We start from the raw sequence: 8,132 nt of genomic DNA on the forward strand, positions 1-8,132 counted from the left end.
TAATTTAATTATTTTTTTTAAAAATAATTTGTATTCTTTGTTTAACTAGAAAGACAAAAGACCGAAGCTTGCTCAATGTAACAGAACAGCCTTTAATAATAAAATAAACATTATAAATCTCACTATATAGAGTTTTGTTAATTATTTACAAAAAAATATATGTTTTACTGTTCCTTCACCTTCGACACCTGGAGCTTCTCCTCTACCAGGGGAGTTAATGAGTGGTGTTGGTGTGTCATATTTGACCAATGGTGGAAACATTGGACATGGACATGGGCAGTTAAGTGGGGCAGTGTTGACTAGTCAAAATATTTCTATTGGGACACCTGTCATATCGGCTTCCCCTTTGCTTGCTGAGTTTACTAGTACAGATGGAAATGGTGTTGTGGCTTCGATTGGGTCCGAGAAGTCTAGTACTGCAGAATAGCCTCTTGAGAGATTACTCAAAGTGGTAAGTTTGTAAATTGGAAAAAGTTGTTTCACCATTTAAGTAGTAAAAGTTTTATTGGAGTTTTGGTTGACAGGTGAAATCAATTTCAGCAAATGCGTTGAGTTCCTCTGTTAATGACATTGTTTCAGTGGTGAGTATGATTGATAGGATTGCAGGATCAGCACCAGGTAATGGATCAAGAGCTGCAGTTGGTGAGGATTTGGTTGCCATGATTTCGGCTTCAAGGAAGAACTCTTGTCACTTAAGAGGGAACAAATCCCAATGCCATTAGAAAGATGAAAAGGTTCACAAGTGCAATGCCTTTAAATGTTGTTTCATCTGCTGGAAGTGTGAATGATAGCTTCAAAATGTTATCAGCATATTATTAATATTATTTGTTTAGTAATTAGATAATAAGGGTTGATTAATGATGTTATATATATTGCATGTGAATCGATACAAATCAGGTTGTTTTTGAGCCCATATAAACTGACACCAACGCATAAGAATATTAAGATGAAATTTTGTATATTATATGAAGATGAAATTTTTATGCATTAACATCTAGTTTGTGCAGGCAGCAATAAAGATTTTGGCACGCCAATTGGTGAGGCTTAGACAACAAATAGTCAACCTACAAAGTAGTCGGGCTCAAATGAGGGGCATAGCAACACATACATAGGTAAATTTTCAAATGGCAACATGTTTTTTTTTGTCATAAATAAATTATACTATATGATTTACTTTCTATGGTTTTAACTTCTCTTAGGCATTAGCTGCACACTCTTCTGTGGCTGTTGGGATGAAAGGTGCTACCAAGGCAATGGCAGCAATGAATAAGGTTGGTTATACAGCAACATATATATATATATATATATATATATATATATATATATATATATATATATATATATATATATATATATATATATATATATATATATAATATCTTTCTGTTTTCCTCAACATCTTTATGAAATTTTGATAGAATAAATAAATACTCTGTATATTGATAAATAACTTATGATGTGAATGTGTTGTTTGTAGGAAATGGCTCCTGCAAAGCAAATGAAAGTGATGCAAGAGTTCCAGAAGCAATCTGCACAAATGGATATGATTGTAAGATAGTGCATGCCCTTACAATATAAAATATAAAATTAAAAAAAAAACATTATTTTTCATGTAGACTGAAATGATGTCAGATGCGATAGATGATGAAGCACTTGGGATTCATTTATTTAGTCTAATTCCTGCTTCCATGGTGTGAGGGAAAATGGAACATAATACTCTGATTATTTTTTTGTGTAGACTGAAATGATGTCAGATGCAATAGATGATGTTCTTGATGATGATGAAGCTGAGGATGAAACTGATGATCTCACCAACCAGGTAAACTCTATGTTGCATAGTTTTGTGTTGTTTGGATAAATGATGTATGAAATATATTAAAGAAAAAAAATTGGATGAGGGCAGATTTATAAAAAGTTAGGGCTTAATGGGAAAGGCCTCTTGTGATTTTTTTTATTGTTTTTCTTCATCTGGTTAAAAAGAAACACTCATATATAGCTCTTATGGAATCAATTCCATTAAGTAAAAAAACACATTTTTCACCCAACATTATTTTTTACCTTTTCATATATAAATGTTTGAAATTGTGTGTAACAACAGCTGGGGAGATAAAGGGCTGATTGAGCCATCGCTTCAACACCTGAAACTGCCACATCATCAAATGCTCATGAAAATTCTTCTGCTACTTTTTCTATCATTACTCAATCAGGCTTGTTTCTTCCTGATAAAGAGCAGATATATAATGCTGGTGCTTTGAAGGTCCTCATTCGTTCATTGTTGCTCTTTACTCCAAAATTACAGTTGGAGTTGCTGAAACTTATCGAAGAGCTTGCTTCAGCTGGACCTTTTAATCAAGAAAACCTAACATCTGATGGTAATTAACTCTGTTTGTATATTTTAAAAGTTGTTAGAAGCAATCTGTATCTTATCTTTGCTATTTGTTTTTCTCAGGTTGTGTGGAGCTTCTTTTGGAGACAAGTACCGTATTTTCCAAAAGATGTTGAATCTTCCAATACCATATTTTCCAAAAGGAATACAAGTACCACGGGCCCACAAGTTCTATGGTTGTTCTCAGTTGGTGCAACAGATGGTGGTGACACATTTTATGCAGAGATCTGTCTTCAAGAAGATGGAATATTAACCCTTGCAACCAGCAATTCATCTTCATTGTCTTTTTCAGGGTTAGATGTTAATGAAGACCAATAGCATCACCTTGCGGTGGTACAAAACAAACCAAATACTTAGGTTGGACTATTTCAAGCCAATTTTGCTTATGTGTATCTTAATGGGAAGCTTAGACACATGGGGAGGCTAGGGTATTCCCTCTCTCCTGCTGGAAAGTCTCTATAGGTAACAATTGGGACACCAAAATCGCTATCCTTCTAATTCAAAAGAGACTGACATGGATCTTCCAAGTTTAGCTGTTGTTCTACAAACAAAACTTAGTCCTAATCCTGCTGAAAGAAAAGCCGCTGAAGAGAGCCTCAATAAGGTATTTACTTCTCATTTGGATCGAAGTTACATTGGAAATCGTATTCAATCATGGATCTTCCAAGTCTAGCTGTAGGTATATGTTTTTCTTAATGACTAACGTAATCATATGTATGAATATGAAATAAAGTTTGTTATTTAGTATGTAATAATCATGTATAGGGAGAAAACAATTTCTATTGATTTGTTTTATCTTTCCATGGATCGATTATTTGTATGATATTAAATTTTATGCAATGGATTGTATTTTTTGTATATAGTATTTTATTTTTTGTTATGAGACATTATATGCAAATTTAATTTGAAAACTAGTAAATCTATAAATAATATTTTTTTTAACATTTAAAATTACGATACGCAAAAATGTGTGTCATCTTCATTTATGACATGGCCTTTCTTGACAGGGGCTTCCTTAATACGCATTGTGTGTCATTAACACGTGCGTCGTAAGGTTACAACGTGCGAATATGTGTCGTCTTCCTTTATGATAGGGCCTTTCTTGACACGCATTGCGGGTCGTAAACGCGCGTCGTAATTACGCGTCGTAAATGCGCATCATTTCCCTTTATGACAAGGCCTTCCTTGACGCGTATTTGCGCGCCGTCTGAGCCTTTTACGACACGCAATGAGCGTCGTAAAAGGCTGTTTTTCTAGTAGTGTGTTGTCGAACTCTGATCTTATTAGTAAGGTAGCCATTAGATAAGGGATCATATATTCCTCCTTTCTAGATATCGTATGGACATGAGACATGGATTATAATCATTCTCTCCGTCCATGTGTTGTTTCCCGATTTCCAATTTACGACGACCGACTAATTGAACAAATCAAATCAGTCCAGGCTTGGCCTAGCGCTTAAGGTTGTCATCACTAAATCATCGAGGGGCTCACTGATATCGCTTTTATCCCTCTTAGGCTTAAAGGAACAAATAAACTTCAACTCATGTGCTTGCTCTATTTACTCATCAAATCACACATAATGATACATTTTATAACACCGAGTTACCGGTGCGTTTACATATCATCAATGTACAACCGACTTGTAAACTGCAACTCATATCTCTCCGTTCTAAGAATATAATATATTATCGTCTCATGATCACTCGTGATAAAATCCATGAAGTGATTCAAATGAGCGGGGGTTTAGTCCAATACTCAAATCTTATTACATGAGTACTCATGAATACTGCAACAAACTTGTGTTATGTCTAAACACCTTTAGGCAATCTACACACCCATTCATGACTGTCTAGCTTCAATACCTACTTCTAAATAATGATCGACTGTGGATAGTTTGAATAATTTTATTATTCGGGATGTCAAAACATGCAAAGTGAAACACAAGAATAATCGAATCCAATATGGTCTCAAAACTTTTGAATATAAATAAAACACTTTTTATTTAATTACCATATTGATTACACATTATCCATTGTATAATGTTTCGATCTATCAACTTTATACTTGAATTAAAACAATAGTTATCCCATGCTCCACGCATGCACGCTATGTTACATATGGTCCGTTCTTTGAGAAATAGATCAATTGAATACATCTTCAGTGAAACTCATTTCACAACTCCAAATCGTTATCACAAGTGTAATAATGCCAAATTCTTGCCACTATTAGAATGTGTCAGATTCTAAACTATTATGCAATGATTCCATTTTGTAATGTCGAGGTACAAGAGTCACAGAGACTTTGCCAATGATATTACAAAGTATTCCTTTGGATATTGTTACAAGAACAATTCCATGGAAGTGAAGTCTCAATTTCAAAGTACATTTCTTGCATAAAAGTTTCGAACTTTCTCATAGACTCTGAATATCCAACTCCCATTATGGAATCATTTCCATATTCGCCATATGAAAATTCATTATTAATAGAATCATGTCTATTCATAATAATGTCAATATGTTCCATTCATTACTATACTTCCAACTGCCCATAAGCGACCAATCCTTGGCGAACCTTAGATTGTCCTTGAAAGTTGTTTAACCACTTTAGTTATATCCGGTTCTAGTCTTTTTTCCTCTTAATGCCCTAGGCATTTGGAAAATTAGAACACGAGAATATTATAGTATATGCAATTGATCCTATACCTGAAGCATATGGGATACGGTTCATAATGACTTACATAAACACACGATACTCGACCAGTCTTTTGTTATAATATTTCCATATATATAGAATTTCCAATGTTGAAGCATTTCAACATGGTATTCATATATATATATATATATATATATATATATATATATATATATATATATATATATATATATATATATATATATATATATATATATCCATGACTAAGTTAGATTAATACTTCAATCCAAACTTTTAGATCTGAAATAAAGCATAAGTATCCTCTCCCTTACTATAGCGAAACAATTTTTTCAAGTTCTGCAACTTTGCAAAAACTCTTAACCTTTGTTTCCTATAACCAGTATTGTTAACCTGCAACACTTAACATAATAATCATGCTCCCACTATCATGATAATTATATTCTTACCAGCATAACACTTATGCTCCCACTAGCTTTGACATGTATTTAGAAATCAGTTGGACTTCTAGAAATCAATACTTATTGAATTTCTTTCCAAAGTTCAAATTTCCGATACGATATGCTTCGATAAGCCTTTATCTAAGCTCATACACCTTTTATAAGAAATCTCATATGTGTGTCTAAACTATTTCAGAACTTACAACAATAAGTTTCGAATGTTCAAACTGTTGGATAAGGTGTCTAAGTCCACAACTATTTCTGGTATGTACTTGACCCGGTTTGGCATGGTCCATTTGGGTTGCAAGGCATCATGCATTTGGATTGACTAAATGAGAGAAATAACACTTGTGGTTTATTAATATATTATAAGTTCTAATATACTAATAGTATTATTTAATTAGTATTGATCAAGAATTAATTTGGAATTAATTAACTGTACAAAAGAAGACTAATTAAATAAATGGGTTGATTATGTAAATCATACATAACTTGTATAGTGGGCTAAATGCTCCATGGATTATCAAGATGGGCTAAGGTCCATAGGATGCTCCATGGGAGTTACAAACCCATGGGTCACGGAAATGAAGAGCCATGTTACATTAGGGTTTACATGGTGTAACCCTAATTGTAACACATTATAAAAGGATATGAAGCTCCACAAAATTAGGCACTAGATACTATAGAGAGGGCAAGCAAATTTTGCAAGTGTAGTATATTGTCTCAAAGTTATTCCAAAGCATTTGGTGTTGTGTGAAGTATTTGAGGCATCACACTTGAGGTGCTAGGCTCTCAAGGTTTTCAAGGAATCAAATCAACTACAAGGCATGTAATTCTAGCCATCTTTTATGTTAAATGTTCCTCATGTATGCTAGATAGGATTATGAACCTTGAAATCATATTTTTCATGTACTTTAGTGTTACATCCCCAAAATCACGGCCAGAAAAGACCGATTTTCATTTATGCTTAAAAATAATTTCAGAGTAAATCCTTTTGATTTGAAAGAGTTGCAGAATTTGCTCCCAAAAACAAAATGTGATAACATGATATTTACCAAAGCATTTCATAATGAAATGTATTTTTATTATATAATCAAAACTCGGGATGTCATGTTCTGATATAGACCATAAAGCATAAACGATAACATTACACGTCGTTCAACAAATATATACATATACAGACTTGTAAACAAAACAACTTGATGATTCATCCATCTTATGCCCTTGCGCCACTTCCTGTAATACAAATAAACTGAGTGGGTCATCCTTGGGAGCCTGGTGAGCATATAGGGTTTTCAACCCACAATAAATAATTATATTTAATTCCACCAACCAACAATAACCCAATTACCCATTCCCGTTATTCTCACTTTATGTCCCTAAGACAACTAACATAAGGGACCCAGTCTAAGAATATTTCATCGGAGCGACAACACATGCTTCGGGGTTCCTCAGCAATATAAGTCAAATAAGGCAACCATGAGGGGGATGGAGTACAGTGAATGAACACCCAAGTTCATTAAAAATTACATGAGGCGAACCTGCTAGCATTCCACAGGACTGTCTAGAAAAGTCTATGGTCATCATCTAAACTCCGCTAGATGACTGAATCAAAAACAACATCGAGGCCTCTCATCTGTTTATCACACGTCAACTATCTACCCATGTTCTACCCAACATATTAGTAGATAAAAATATATATTTTTATACATAGTTTGAAACCTGTATAGAATTCTCATTCAATACATATTCCACATAACAGATGAGGCACACCCACATAACACGTATTTCATAGAGAATAAATAAGATCTATGAGATAGAAGAAAGTGAATATACATTCACACATATAACAACAAAATATACACATAACACATATTTTATATAAAATACTTCCTAATTATGCGTTAGAAGAAAGTAACCACACACTCACTTGATCAGAAGATGATCGGACAGCACTACGGCTTGTAGAAGTAGTATTCTTCGGCAGATCTGGAAGATCTTCACAAAAATCGAACTCCTCGCGGGCAGAGCTTCGGCTTGGGAATCACACTTCTCGGGATCTTCGGGACCTCGGGACTTGCTTCGGAGCTCAGGAATGATACCGGGGCTTCGGGACAATTGTTGCACGAAAAACGATGCTAAAACGCTAGAGAAAGGGAAGAAATGAGCAAAACAATCGGCTGCCCTCGACACCCTTTTATAGGGGCTGGAACTTCAAATTATGCTGGGCGTAATGTGGATCAGCTCGCTGACTCCCCCCCCCCCCTTTTCGGATAATATCGGAATATATATATATATATATATATATATATATATATATATATATATATATATATATATATATATATATATATATATATATATATATATATATATAAATTAAATAATAAACTTCAAAAATTCATATCTTCCTCATACGAACTCCGTTTTCGACGTTCTTTATATCCCCGCGTAGGTGAGACTACGCTCTACAACTTTCGTTTAGACTCCGTAGGCTAATTTTGAATTTATTTTTATTGTTTATTTTTAGTAGGCCGGGACAGGAAAACTCTGTTATAAAATAATAACTTCTTCATCCGACGTCCGTTTTCGCCTATCTTTTCATCGTTTCACTACAATTAACGAGATCTTCAATT

General features: G+C 34.0%; 1 pseudogene; it reads left to right on the top strand.

The window, feature by feature from the left end:
* The first annotated feature begins 217 nt into the window (after positions 1-217).
* On the top strand, positions 218-1,921 carry LOC128133965 (vacuolar protein sorting-associated protein 2 homolog 3-like; annotated as a pseudogene).
* Positions 1,922-8,132: the final 6,211 nt, after the last annotated feature.

Source organism: Lactuca sativa, chromosome 4 (genome assembly GCF_002870075.4).
Source record: "Lactuca sativa cultivar Salinas chromosome 4, Lsat_Salinas_v11, whole genome shotgun sequence".
Classification (NCBI taxonomy): domain Eukaryota; kingdom Viridiplantae; phylum Streptophyta; class Magnoliopsida; order Asterales; family Asteraceae; genus Lactuca; species Lactuca sativa.